Source organism: Sorex araneus, chromosome 7 (genome assembly GCF_027595985.1).
Source record: "Sorex araneus isolate mSorAra2 chromosome 7, mSorAra2.pri, whole genome shotgun sequence".
NCBI classification, from domain to species: domain Eukaryota; kingdom Metazoa; phylum Chordata; class Mammalia; order Eulipotyphla; family Soricidae; genus Sorex; species Sorex araneus.
In genome coordinates, this window is record NC_073308.1 from 8,088,532 (window position 1) to 8,103,735 (window position 15,204).

A 15,204-nucleotide genomic window follows, 5' to 3' on the forward strand; every position below is an offset into this window, starting at 1 on the left:
TCCCCATCCCAGCAAGCTCACTGCCACCCTTCCTGGGTGATCCAGAGTCTGGCGTCACAGATGAGGGCCCACACATGGCTCATGACCCCCCACACTTCCCTTCCTTCCAGGGCCAAGGTCAAAGCAGGGGTTGACCAGAGTGAGGGTTAGGTGGGGATGTTCAGGTGGGCAGCAGGGCAGAAAAGATCCCAGGAGATCCGGAAAACAAGAGTAACCGCAGGCCCTCAAGGTCAGAAGGAGGAACCAGACTGATAGTACAGAAGGCAGGGTGCTTGCCTTGCATGTGGCAGAACAGTGTCAATCCCCGGCATCTTCTATGGTCCTTCAAGTCCTGCCAGGAGCAATCCCCGAGTACAAAGCCAGAAGTAACTCCTGAGCACTGCAGGGTGTGACCCAATAAGCAAAGAAACAAACAAACCAGTCCTGGTCAGCAGAATAAAGGGCTCAAGAGCAAAGGCACCCAGGAGAGCTGAGGCTCCCTCATGGCTGGGGGGTGCTTCTTCCTCAGCACAGGGGGCCTTACCTCCAGGGCACAGAGGTCACTAGAAATGTGGGATTCAGTCTTGCCTGCAAAGAGAATGGTCTAGTTGAAAGAGGAACCTTCCCCAAGTTTCCCCTGTCCCAGAAATCGGGAGAGGGGCTGCATTTCCTTTTGACACAGGGACCCGAAGGAGAAGAGAGCAGGGCTGGTTGGGAAGCACCATCCTGGGACCCTCCCAAGGGAGCATCCGGCAGCCAGAATGTCCAGGAACGGAACGTAGTATAAAGAGGCCATCCAACAGCTGGCATGGGGCACACTGACATCACACCCACAAAAACAAAATTCAGGTTGCTGACAATTCCGTTCCATATTCCAATGTATCACATCTGCCTGATGAGACAATTTGGAAGGACACAATGAGAAATCATTTTATACCCAATAGATATACCCATGTACATAGTCACATACATATACACATGCTCCTAATAAAGATAAGAAAGAATATTTATAATAATTATAATATTAATAAGATAAATAATGTTTATCCTTACAGTGCATAAAGTGTATGGATAGGTTGTTTCTGGCATTCCAAGAAAGTCAACTGTGAAATAAGACAAATATTTCACTTCACTTGGAAAGCAAAGTGTGTCTAAATTGTGGGAGGGTGTGTTTGTGTTTAGAAGTGAACCCAGGAATTCACTAGGCAAGGCAAATGCTCGGCCTCGATGCGTTGTCTAAAACATAGAGATGAATTTTAGAATGCGTTTCTACTTTTGGGAGTTTTTATTTCACAAATCAACCTGATTGAGGCTCAGTAGGGCTCTGAACTGATCCCGCTCTCCCATCCTCTCGTCAGCAGACAGATGACAAGGTGACATGGCTAATGAAGCGTGTCCTGGGCCTGCGGGACAGCCCCACAGCAGAACACGGCTAGAGGCCATCAGGAGGCGTCACCTCGTGAATCCTCTGCAGCATACCTGCCTAGGACCATTGCTCAAGACTTCAATATTTCTAATATGTAAATTCTGAGTGTCTTAGAAAACCATTGGAAAGACAAAGCAGTCTTTAAGAAAAAATACCACTAAGGAGAAAAGTCTTTTAGAGACACTTGCCCAAGTGTATCTTGTAAAGATGCACTTAAAGATACAAGTGTATCTTTAAGATACACTTATTCTTAAAGAGGGCCTGGAGAGATAGTGCAGGGTTCAGGCTCCTATGTGCCTGGCCCATGTCTGCACCCCAGTATTACCCCTGATACTGTCAGAGCATCCAACCATCATGGGTGCAGCTCTGAATCTCTGGGCGGAGTCTGTGGTACCCTGAACCCTACGTGGAAGCCATCATGACAAGGTGTCTTGACTAAAAAGATGGTAAAGCATAAGATTCCAGATGTATGTAGAATGCCAAATTTTACTTATTTATTTTTATCAAATTAAAAAATTCTTTTGGGGGCTGGAGTAGCTCAGCGGGTAGGGTGTTTGCCTTTCACAGGGCCAACCAGAGTTCGATTCCCAGCATCCCATATTGTTCCCTGAGCACGCCAGGAGTAATTCCTGAATGAAGAGCCAGGAGTAACCCCTGAGCAGTGGATTTTGGTGTTTTTGGTGTATGGTGTGACTCAAAAAGCAAAACAATAAAGTAAATAAATAAAAATTATTCTGTTGCCACATTGAACAGTGTTCAGGGCTTATCTGACTGTTCTCAGGAGTCACTCCTGGCAGAGCATGGGGCATGAAAGGTGGCAGAGTCAATTAGTGGTCATTCACATGTATGGAAAGTGCAGGGGTGAAACAGTGGTCAGTCATATGCAAAACAAGACCCTTGACTCTGGTACTGGCTCTTGGGTCCCAGAAAGCCCAATTTTAAGCAGCACAGTTGAATTGTTTCAAGGCACCTGACCTCAGGCTCTAAAGAGAACTAATTGTTGAGGGTTGTACGAACCCCTAAGCCTGCTAGTCTGGCAAACTCAGGGGAGAGGCATGTGTGCTAAGGAGGTTCCTGGAGCCAGAGCCTCGGGTAGGTGTGGAGGCTTCTCCTCACAACACACAGTCCTCAGGCACTGGCACAGCCTCCAGGGAGTCAACGCTGAGACCATCTCCTCAGAACCAGCCTCAGGCTCCCCAGAAAAAGGTCCAGGACCCCCAAACCATCATCCCTTTGGGACTTTGATTGTTGCTTTGGACCTGCAGGTCCCTAACATGGGGGTCCCCTGACCGCTGCCTTGATGGACACGATAATTGACTCAATTTGCTCCCGGGATTCAGGAAGCCAATCAGATGGCTACCAAGGCTGCTAAAGCATAGGGAGCGACAGCCAGATGAAGAGAGAGAGATGGTGAGATTGCGGTTATAGTAGCACTGGTCTTCACAGAGTTTGGGGCTCAGCAGAGAAAGAAGTGGAAGGGTTCAGGGCAGAACCTTAGTACAGCAGAAAGGGCACTTGCTTTGCATGCCGCTGACCCAGATCTGATCCCCACATGGTCCCCAGAGCTCTGCCAGGAGTGAGCCCTGAGCATAGAGCCAGGATGAAGCCCTGAAACAGCTGGGTATGATACACACACCCAGAGCCACCCCATCACCCCCCAAAATTGGAAGTATTCTGGCTCCCAAATCTAAACAGCCTCAAAATACTTTCTTTTGGGGCCACAAGGCGTGACCTATGAACTCACCCACATTTAAGAGAGACTCAACTTCCTGGGCTTCTGCCATGCCCTGGTAGGGCTGGAAGCAGAAGCTGTAACTCTCTATTTCAAGATGCCTCTGCCCAGGGTTGTGGCCTCAGGGCCCTTAGGGAAACCCTGGCAGTCACTGCACTCGGATGGCTGTGTGACTGTTTCAAAGAGCCGAGAAAATCAGAGAACAAGAAAAGAGAACAGCAGAGGTTTCTGTTGCTCTGATCCTTATGGAAATCCCAAAGGTTCAAAGTCTCACTTGAAATCTGTGAGCCGGAAATCATGGAAGAAAGCCAAGTAAAAGGGAAATATAGTTTTTGGCTTTGAGATCATTTGAGTGGTCCTAGGATTCATTTCTCTTTCCTTCTTTGTTTGGTTTTATTTTGATTTTGAGGGGCTGGAGCGATAGCCCAGCAGGTAGGGCGTTTGCCTTGCACGTGGCCGACCCGGGTTCGATTCGATTCCCAGCATCCCGTATGGTCCCCAAAGCACCACCAAGGGTGATCCCTGAGTGCAGAGTCAGGAGTGACCCCTGAGCATCGCTGACTGTGACCCAAATAGCAAAAAAACAACAAAAAATTATTTTTGAGTTTTTCTTTGTGGCCCACGGCCAGAAATGCTCATGGCTTCCTCCTGGCTCCCCACTAAGGGATCAATCCCTTCTAGTGGGCTCAGGGGATCCTATGTGATGCCAGAGATGGAATCTGGTTCAGTTGCTCAAGGCAAGCGCCTGACCCGCTGCCTAATCTCTCTGGCCCTGAGAGATACTTCTTATCAACCACATCACGTCAGGAGCTTGGGGAATCCTGGTCAGTTCACCTCAGGACCTCTGTGCTCTTGTTGGTAGAGTGGGGGTGATAATCCTTGAGCCTTCAATTGGGGTAAGCCTGTTGGTGCTGATTCCTGGGAGTCTGTTCTGAGCCGGGCACAGGCTCCCCGTGGCTGGTGCTGCCCCAGGCTTTCCTGCAGCCCAGGGTGAGGAGGAGGGCGGTGCCCATGCACAGAAATGCAGCCACTGAGATGGAGAGCGGGAGCAGGAGCTTCTGTGGAGGGAGCAACAGCCAGGTGAGGAGCACGGGTGCACGGCCCAGCCTCCTGCCAGGAGTCCCTCCCCCAGCCCAGCTGTTGGGAGAGTCCTGCTGAGCTGGCCAGAGGCAGCCCTGGGATGTCTCGGTGCTCTGAGCCCTGTCCCTTGTCCCTGGCTCAGGCTCGCGTCCTTCTCTTGCTTGGGGATGGGGATGTGACGTGTGCTCCTCCTCCTCCCCTTCCCAAGTCCTTTGTCTTATTTTCTGGGACTCAGCCCGGCCCTCTTGGTCCTCCTCGATCACTTCCTCCCATAACCCATTTTTCCCCACAGTGGGTTGCTAGTCCTGGAAGGGTCAGGACTCACGGCACAACCACAGATTAGATACTAATGTTTAAGGTGGTTCTGCAACTGTGTGGGATGGAACCATTATGTAAGTGTTGATTCATTCTTTTGAAAAATCATGCCCTTCTGACTTTCAATAGTGAGATGAGTATCACTGTATCACTGTGTCGCTCGCTGCTTCGTCCAGCGAAGAAACACGCAACTCGGAGATCCTTTTGGCTGCGATTTATTCAGGAACTTTCTCATGCGTTAGAGAAGAAATCAGGAACGGGGACGTGGAGTAAGGAGGAAAAGGGGACGCATGAGGGAGAACCGACTAGCTAGGTGACTTCCCCCCTTATATACTTCTCCCTGCCTGTTTGCCCTAAGTGTCTGCAGCTGATAAACCAGCCATAACTTGTGAGCGTGACAAGACATCCTGATTCCCCATCAGCTGTTGTTCACGAAGCATGGTGCAACCAACAAGAAACAGGTGTTCACGAAGCACGGTTCCATGGAGGCTCTCCACAGTTCCCCCTTTTTGTTTTAGAACAACAAGTCTGTGTAGCGACCTCGGCCCCCTTGGCCTTACCCGTCATTGGGAGCCCTCTCGCTTGTAGGTCCCTGTCTTAGGTTGGTCCAAGGGTCAGGTGGGGTATAGTGCACCCTTTCAAACTCAACTACAGGAGGTCCCCTGCAGTTAAGGGCTCTCAGCTGCACAATACCTTTGCTACATCCAGCTAGACCTGATTGTTCCAAGCGAGATTATTGTTTCAAAATTGCAAGCCAAAGCTGCAGGGATTGCTGCGCCTCCAGGGCCACGAATGCCTGTAAATATCACGCCTTTGTAAATAGTTGTTCTTGCTACATTTTGTATAGACACCAGGCAAAAAACCAAAGCAGCGAGAAGCAATAAGGATAGTAGTACTCCCACCTCCACCCACTCTTTGATAAAATAGAGGGGACTTCTACTCTGGTCTTATTAAGGTGGGTACCGAAGGGATTAAAGCAGGCCAAGTTGTAGCAATGGCCCAAAAAGCTGCTTCTTCAGCTCGTATCATCACAGAAACCAGGCTGAACAGAAGCACCAGTTTCCACCTCTTGGTCTACTTGAGGCGCGGTCTTCCGTGTCAGGCGCTCAGGAATCCACACTGGTTCTGCCCTGTCCTGTGGAAAAGCACAAACAGAACCCCTGGCCCAGGTTAACACGGGGTCCGGGCCGTGCCATTCACCAGAAAGGATATCTTTCCATTTAACATATCCTTGGCACACAGGGATCTTTGAAGAATGCCTGTCTGCAGAGGAGGTGCCCTTATCATCAATGATCAAAAAATTTAGAGTAAAAAGTGCAATAGAGGTTCTTTCTCGAGGGGGCCGTCCCAGGCCAACTCCCCCTTTTTGTTTTATTAGGCATGCTTTAAGGGTGGAATGGGCACGCTCAACGATGCCCTGTCCTTGTGGGTTATACGGGAGGCCATGAGATAAAGAGACTCCCATCTGGGCACAAAATGCGGTGAATTTAGCAGAGGTGTATGCCGGACCGTTATCTGTTTTCAGTTGGGCTGGGATGCCCCAGGCTGCCCATGCTTCAAGGCAATGAGAGATAACATTTGTGGACCGCTCTCCAGAAAGGGGAGTGGCATGAATGATACCGGAGCACGTGTCCACGGATACATGGAGATATTTGAGCCTGCCAAATTCCGAGAAATGTGTAACATCTATTTGCCAAATGCGTAAAGGCACAAGACCACGAGGGTTTATGCCCATGGAGGGGGCAGGAAGAAAAGGGACACAGTGTGGACAATGTAAAACAATTGCCCGAGCTTCGGCTCGAGGGATTTGAAATCTATGTTGAAGGGTCCGAGAAGAAACATGGAAATGGTCATGAAAATTTTTTGCTAATTGTAAAGGAGACTGAATAACAAAACAAGATGGTCTAGAGAGTGCATCAACACAAGCATTGCCTTCTGCTAAGGGACCCGGAAGGCCTGTATGAGAGCGGATATGTGTGACAAAAAATGGTTTTTCACGGGTCCAAAGAATTTGCTGTAAAGCAGATAACAAGGAGGCTATCGAGCTGGAGGCCTTTATGGGTCCTGCCACCTCAAGTGAGCAAAGAGCATTTACAACATATCGTGAATCAGAAATCAAATTGAAAGCAAAGGAGCAATGCTCAAACACTGTCAAGACAATGCGGAGTTCCACAACTTGAGGAGACGTAGTTGGAAATTGCATACGAATAGGATCTTGACCCTCTATCATATAAGCCCCCCAGCCTGTACTTGAACCATCAGTATAAATGTTTGGAACATCCCGAAGGGGTACATAAGAGGTGACTTTGGGGAAAATTACCGGATGGGTTTTAAAGAAGGTCATTAGTGGATGTTTGGGATAATGATTATCAATAACATTGGGAAAAGAAAATCGGAGAATCGCCCAATCATCATGTAAGTTACACAAAGAAACTATTTGAGTGGAATTATAGGGGGTAATAAGAGTATCTGGAAGTTTTCCAAAGTATTGCAAGCAGTCCTGAATACCAATCATAGCCAAACGGGCTACAGCTGCAGGGTATAATTCCACGGCTTTTGCCGGAGAGACCCTAGGATGAATCCACAGAAGGGGTCCCTCCTGCCATAGGACTGCAGTAGGTTGCCCATATGTTGAAAGCACACAAAGTAAAATAGGAAACTCAGGCTGCACGCGTGTATTCCCAGCAGCAGTAAGAGCTTGCAATTCCCATTAAGAAGGTGCGCCAGTCCAAGTATTGTCCAGGCATCAACACCGCTCTAGCCACCTGTTGCCAATCATTTGGGGTCATACAATATCTGAATAAGCCTTCTACTTGGGTTACAGTAAAGGCTGCGTTGGCTCCATACATCTTTACTGATTCTGCCAAGGACTTGATTATTTTAAAATCTAGGGACTCGTGATATCGCTGTTGATTATTATCTTCAAAAACAGGATAAGTTAACTGTAGCTCTCGCCTAATTTCTGCCCAGAGCCCGGGTTTTGCAAAAGAAAGTCCACCTCCCGCTTTGTTATAAAGGGGCGGATCATCCTCAGACCTCTTTAGCGGTAAGTATCGGTCACTATCATACATCGCAGCTTCCTCTTCAATAGGGGGGTCAGAATCCCCGTTAGCCCGTCCCTGCTGAAATTGACGTAGCGAGGGATAAAGAGACGGACGGGTCATGGATGGTTCTTGGGGCCTTCCTTTCTTTTTTGGGGCGCGTCCCTCCATCAGCGGGGTTCCCCTAGAGGCCTCGCTTTCCACGTCCGAACCCTCCTCTGGCTCAGAGGCTATAATGCCATGACGGCTGCCTCTGTCCTTCTTTGTCTCTTCTAACACTACTTGTCCTGGTTGTATGGCCTTATCGCACTTCTGATCCTTAGAGTAAGCATAGAAAGCAAAAATGAAAAAACAAAGGGAAAGACAAACAAACATCCAACCAACAAACAAAACATACACATCCATGGATATTATTGTCCTGACTCACCACAGGAACTTGATCGTCACGACTTCTCGTGAACCTTAGTCCTGACTTACCACAGGAACCTCATCGTCACCATTTCTCGTGAACCTTAGTCCTGAATAAATCGCAGCAAGTTCTGAATCCACCGGGGGGGGGTACTGGAGGTCGGGTTCCCCATACGGGCCACCAGCTGTCGCGCGCCGCTTCGTCCAGCGAAGAAACACGCAACTCGGAGATCCTTTTGGCTGCGATTTATTCAGGAACTTTCTCATGCGTTAGAGAAGAAATCAGGAACGGGGACGTGGAGTAAGGAGGAAAAGGGGACGCATGAGGGAGAACCGACTAGCTAGGTGACTTCCCCCCTTATATACTTCTCCCTGCCTGTTTGCCCTCAAGTGTCTGCAGCTGATAAACCAGCCATAACTTGTGAGCGTGACAAGACATCCTGATTCCCCATCAGCTGTTGTTCACGAAGCTCGGTGCAACCAACAAGAAACAGGTGTTCACGAAGCACGGTTCCATGGAGGCTCTCCACATCACTGTTATCCCGTTCTCCGTCGATTTACTCAAGCGGGCACAGTAACGTCTCTATTACACTTAGCAGCCTCTCCTTACTCGTTCTTCCCGATGATTGGAGGTTCTTTCAGGGTCCGGGGAATGATACCTACTGTTACTGTTTTTGGCATATCGAATATGCCATCGGTAGCTTGCCAGGCTCTGCTGTGCAAGCGGGATACTCTCTGGAGCTTGCCAGGCTCTTCGAGAGGTATGTATATATCTGTTACTGTAATTTGGATATGAATATGCCAACGGGGGCTTGCCAGGCTCTTCCAAGTAGGCAATAAACTCTCGTTAGCTTGTCAGGTTCTCCAAGAGGGAGAACTAAGCTATTAGATGTTGTACAGCTGCATTGCGGCTGCATGCTTCTCAGAGCTTGGTTTTATAGTCTCTGGATGTTGGCCGTTGATGGGATTACATGGCTCTGGGGGCAGTCTTTGGGTGTGACTGCCTAGCTACTGGAAAATGGGGGATCTGGGTGGGAGAGGCCCAGTCCTGATCCGAGCAGCCTTGGAGATCTCGGCCCATGGTCCCGCACACCTGGGTTCCTCCAATAGCTCCCCCTTGCTCGAAGCTCGCCTGAACGTGTGGATATTTGCCCTGAGCATGGCCGTGGCTGGGTTCCAGAGGTCTTCAACTGTCGAGTTGAGACTCTGCAGGGCGGTGGGGGAGGAAAACAAAACCTATCCCCACTGAGGGGGCCCGGTGAAGACAGCCAGGTGCAGTGGCAAGAGACTGTGCCCTCTCTTCCGGGAGCTTGGTTTTATAGTTTCTGGGGTGAGATGAGTATGTGGTGACAAATTATGCTATAAAATAAGTGGCTCCGTGCACAATTGCTGCACCCTTCACGGGAGATTTCGGAGGTGCACTGAGTGTCGTGTGTCCCTGTGGAAAGGAGGACGCCAGAACGCTCCCTCGTCCTGGCCCACTGCGCTCCCGTGTGAACTGCTTCTGCTCTCAGGCCGCCAGTGCCCTGGACGAGCACTGCGGCAGACCACGGCTCAGAATAGTCCTCTCCTGGGTCGGAGGAGGAACCCCAAGGTGGACTTCCTTATACCACAGCAGGCTCTGAGGGGTGATGTCTGGGCTGTCCTGGGTGACAGGGCTGAGAAATGGGAGAGGTGGGGGGACTCAGAACGTGCCTCTCCCTAGGCTTCTGGAAAGGGTCAGGAGCTCAGCAGCTCTGAGCGTCCATCTCCCTCCCCACCCCATCCCCACCTCTTCTCGCATGGAACCTCACACAGCCGGGGCTTCTAGCCGGGGGTCCCTGGTGTCACCCCCACATAGCACACCTGCCAGGGTCTGTGTTTGGTGCACACCAGGGGCCCCGGACAAAGGCTATTGGCTACTCTCATGGCCAGAGGCTGGGTCAGCTGCTAACCTGGCTGTGCACAGCCCCCAAACAAATGTCTCGGCTGTCCCGGGAATACAGCATGGCACAAACTGCAATCTTTTCTAAAAACTGAAAACTGAAAACATACAATCTTTTATTGCCATCCAACATGTCTGTCTGCTGGAGGAAAACCTCCAAATAATGATAGTGAGATCCCTGTTGAAAATTGAATGTAATCAAAATAAGGAAAGAGTAAAGTGAAAAATGTCTGCCACACAGGTAGAGGGGGAGTGGGAGGGGAGTATGCGGGGGTTTGGTGGTGGATCAAATATGAAAACTTTGTAACTGTATCTCAGTGATTCAATAAAAAATAAAATTAAAAAAATGATTTCCTTAGAAGAAAATTAGTGAATATTGTTGATTCTCACCATGGGGACATTAAGTCCTTGTCTGAAGGATTACTAAGATGTTATTACACGTTTAGCCTTCCGTGATACCATTTTTGTTCTTTGAAATTGGTTGATTCTATGTTTCATCCCATCCAATCTGGTGTACTATTGCAAGATTGTCAGCATTGTAGAGGTGGAGACATCATGCAGGGAACTCAGAATTTTTTTACTGGGTGTTCTAGTGTAGGATAACATAGCCTCTGACAGTTTAGGTTTATTGGGTTACTCCCATCACAGTACTCCCATTCCTCTGTGTTAATTTGTAACTTCTTTCTTTGTGTTCTGTTGACTTGTGAATATTGTTTTTCTCTTCTCCTTGAGTCCTTTGCATAGTTTATTCAGGGCCATGTCCTTTTGTATGGACACAGGAAGACTTAGCAAATGCTATGCTTTTGTAACCTGGGAGTCATTTGACTCTACATGATATTTTCCTCTAAGGACCTAAGCCTCAGCTGCCCTTACTTCCTAGCACCCCCAAAAGCAGGGTCCCGACGAGGGACGAGACGGACCCAGGGCAAGCGGTGAGTAAGGCTGGCAGGTGAGCATCCGTGCGGGAGAGCTGGTTCGTCCCCCTAGGCCTCTGGAGCAGAATCACCAGCCCCTGCTTAGGCCTTTGTGGAATTCGAGAATAAGGGGAGATGGGTAGACTTGCACACATTGATGGTAAAGACAGCAACTGGAAAGTACTCCTGCTGTTACCCAGCTATGAAAGATGCGAGTTTCAAAAATAGAAACGAATGCCCAAACAGGGACGAGAGCCATCGGTGGCCGAGAGCGGCCTTCCCAGGACAGACAATGGAGACTGACAGAAGAAGGATCGGTGGACGGAGAAACTGGGTCCGGGCTCCAGGCTGATGGGTAGACAGTTGATTTCTCTCTCCCTCCCTGTGTAGTCCAATTTCTCCCCTTATGGCACAATCATAGTCATAGTTTTGGCCATAGTCCCAGTCATCATAGTTCCATTATTCTAGTCTTCTCGTAGACCTCAAAGTCCTCTCCTTTCTTATCTCCTTCCTAGTCTCGTCTTAGTCTCATAGTCCTCTCCTTCCAGTCATCGTCCTCATCTGGTCCTCCTCCTAGTCCCGGACTTTCTAGTCCCCTCTTACTCCTTACAGCATAGTTCTAGAGAAATCATGAAGGGTGGGGTACACATAGGTGGGATTGAACATTGTCATAACAACAAACAGAGGTAAAGCCACCCCTTCAGGGGAAGTTCTAGGAGATTAACTCTAGGACAAAATCTCATCGGAGGGTTCAGCACTCTAGATTACTAGGAGATCTGCTCAAAGGCAGGATTCCATCCAGGGTGAATTGCTTTCTCCTTTCCTCAGCTGGTAATCCATTGAAACAATGAGAGTAAATGTACTTCTTATCATACTTCTAGTCATTTTGTATGAACACAGTAAGAGATATATTAAGCTTATAGGTTGGCTCTTCCTGGGGACATCTAGCTATATATTCCAGACCACAGTCCTCAGGCCAGGTGAGTCATTCCTAATGCCTTCAGGGTCTGTATGCAGTTAGTACTTTTTGGGTCATAATAGAGTTTGTCCCATGACCTTGCTCTTAACTTATTATACTTCTGCTGCTTAGCTTGTCCCCTTTCGATGCCAGGGTAGCTTATTGTTTGCCCAGAGTCCATCCGGTCCATTTGTTGGAACCCTGCTTTTGGGGTATTAGGAAGAAAGGGCAAGTGAGATTTAAGTCCGGTCAATATGATGCCCAGGAGTAAATATTATCTTGGAGTCAATTAACTCCCATGTGACAAAGCATAACATGAATTGTCTTCCTGAGTCTATACAAAAAGAACATTTGCATAATGTATGCAAATGACATAAGGGAAAGAGAAAGCAATATAGGATTATTAGTGCTTGATGGAATTGGGTATGTCTCAGGGGCACTCTTGTGGGAGTAACTCAATAAACTAAGCTCCCTGGGGGAGCAGCAAGGACACTCCATTGTTATCCAACAGAAAGCTACCTGAGGAAGACTTCAAAACAACTGTCTTACTGATACTCACTGAAATGAGGACTTCTATGGAAGGTAATGACAATAAAATCAGAACTCTGATATAAGCTTGAGAAAAGTCCAAGCAGAGAGAATAGAGTTAAAGAATGTAACAGCTGCAATTTAAAACTTAGAATAGAAAGCTTCAACAGCAAAATGAAAAAATAACCCAAATCAGTGAACTCAAAGGTAAAGTAGTGTAAAACAAATTAAAAATTTATCACCAGTAAACTGACCACCCAAGTAATATTAAAGACAATTTAATGAAAAAACCAAGAAGCCTAATTTGGAAGTAGTGAAAAACCTTGAAAAAAAGAAAAGAAAAAGTAGGAGATAAGTTGATTGATAATGAGGACTCATTGTTTTGGTTTAGGTGGTTTGTTTTTTGCTTTTTGGGTCACACCCAGAGGTGTACAGGGGTCACTCCTTGCTCTGCACTCAGGAATTATTCCTGGCAATGCTCAGGGAACCACATGGGATGCTGGGAATTGAAGCCTGGTTGCCGTGTGCAAGGCAAATACCCTACCTGCTCTGCTATCATTCCAGCCTCAGACACATTGTTTTTAAGTTTGATGGTTCTTATGCTAATTCTTTATGCTACTTAGTCAATTTTAAATTATAATAATTTATTTTTTATGGGGGTCACATCCAGAAATGCTCAGGGGTTACTCCTGGCTCTGCACTCAGGAATCACTCCAGGCAGTGCTGGGGGGATGATATGGGATGCCAGGGACCAAATCTGGGTTGGCTGCGTGAAAGGCAAATGCCCTACCTGCTGGACTATTGCACATGGCCCTTAATTTTAAATTTGAGATAACATATTTCTCAGTTCTAAAAGTTATACTTATTCTTTTAAAGTTCATCTTCTTTCTGGGTGCCAGAGTGTTAGTGCAGTGGGAAGGATGCTTGCCTTGAAAGTGGCTAATCAGGGTTGAATCCATAGACCTTCTAGGGTCCCCTGACCACCCCCAAGAGATCCCTGAGTCCCACAGGTAGTCCCCAAACAAAAATAAATAAAATAGATATTATTTCAGTAAAAAAAATTTTTGATTTTTTTTTTTTTTTTGCTTTTTGGGTCACACCCGGCAATGCACATGGGTCACTCCTGGCTCATGCACTCAGGAATCACCCCTGGCGGTGCTCAGGGGACCATATGGGATGCTGGGATTCGAACCCGGGTTGGCCGCGTGCAAGGCAAACGCCCTACCCTCTGTGCTATCGCTCGAGACCCTTTGTTTGTGTTTGCTTTTGGGGTCACACCCGCAATGCACAGAGTTTATTCCTGGCTTTGCACTCAGGAATTACTCCTTGCACTGCTCAGGGGACCATATGGGATGCTGGGAATGAAACCTGGATCGGCTGCGTGGAAGGCAAGTGCCCTAACCACTGTGCATGGCCCCAGCCTCAGAATATATAACTTTTAAAATAAAATTTCTCTCTTTGACCCATGGAATAAAAACACTTTGCTTGATATTAAGAATTTAGAATCCTGTTTTTGTGTGTAGTTATCAACGGATAGTTTCACTCTCTAACGTCAGTGTGTGTGTTTATGTAAATATATCACTGTCACGGTCATCCCGTTGCTCATCAATTTGCTCGAGTGGGCACCAGTAACGTCTCCACTGTGAGACTTCTTGTTAGTGTTTCTGGCAAATCATATAGGCCAAAGGTAGCTTGCTAGGCTGTGCCGTTTGTGCAAGATACTCTTGGTTGTTTGCCGGGCTCTCTGAGAGGGATGAAGGAATAAAAAGAAGGTCGTCTGCATGCAAGGCAAACACTCAACACATGTGCTATGTTTATAAATGATACATATAAATGAAATTCTTCAATAAAACCAGGATCATTCATCTTAGAGCGAATGCATAGCATCCATAGCACCTGTGTTCTGTGCTTGGGCCTTAGCAGCACAGGATGTAGCCTTGGTGGCTCCCAATGCCAGGCCTGGCCACTGAGCACCCTGACCCAAAGGGGGCATAAGGGGGACCCAGATATCTTAATAAAGATACCCCTCCTGAGTGTCTTAAGAATGACCCCTATTGGGGCTGGAGCCATAGCACAAAGAGTAAGGCTGTGCATGCAGCCAACCAGGTTCGACTCGCAGGGTCCCATATGGTCCTCCGAGCACTGCCAGGAGTAATTCCCGACTGCATGAGCCAGGACTAACCCCTGAGCAACACCGGGTCTGACGCAAAAAAGCAAAAAAAGAATGACCCGTATTTTAAAAATAGTTTTAAAAAAGTAGATGTGAAGCAGAAAAAAGGAATAACCAAATCACACACATAAAAGACCAGGAATAGGACAGACACAGCAGGTAGAAACGGCTACAGAGAAGGCCCAGCTGGAGGGCCCCAAGGAAGACCCCCAGGCCGAGCTGTGGCCGCCTGCTGGGGGGATGCAGCTGTGGCCTGGGGGGCCAAGCCTCCGGGCTGGGGGCGGGTGGGGTGGGCTTGCCGGGATGTGCCCGAGCACTGAGCCCTCCTCCCGGCTCTGCCCTTTCCAGGAGAGACGGACGCAGCTCCTGGGGGTCGCCAGGAACCCGGGCACCTTCCGGTCCCTGATCTGATGTGACCGAGCCCTGGTCGCGCCTTCGGAACTTCGACTGTTGGTGACCCGCGGGTCGCGGGCCGAGGCTCGGGGCGGGAGGTGGCGCACAGCGGGCCCGGTGTCCATGCCCAGAAAGGCTCGGGCCGAAGCGCCGCAGTGTGTGGCCCTGGACCCCTGGGCCCCCCAGGCCGGGCCGCTGCTGCCGAGTCCTGCAGACCCCGCAGGACGCGCCTCTCTGCGCTCACCAGGTACCGCCAGGAGACACCGCCGAGTCTCCTGAGCACCACCCGACTCCCCCTGGGCTCCTGGGAAAGCCCCAGACCCGAGACGGCTCAGC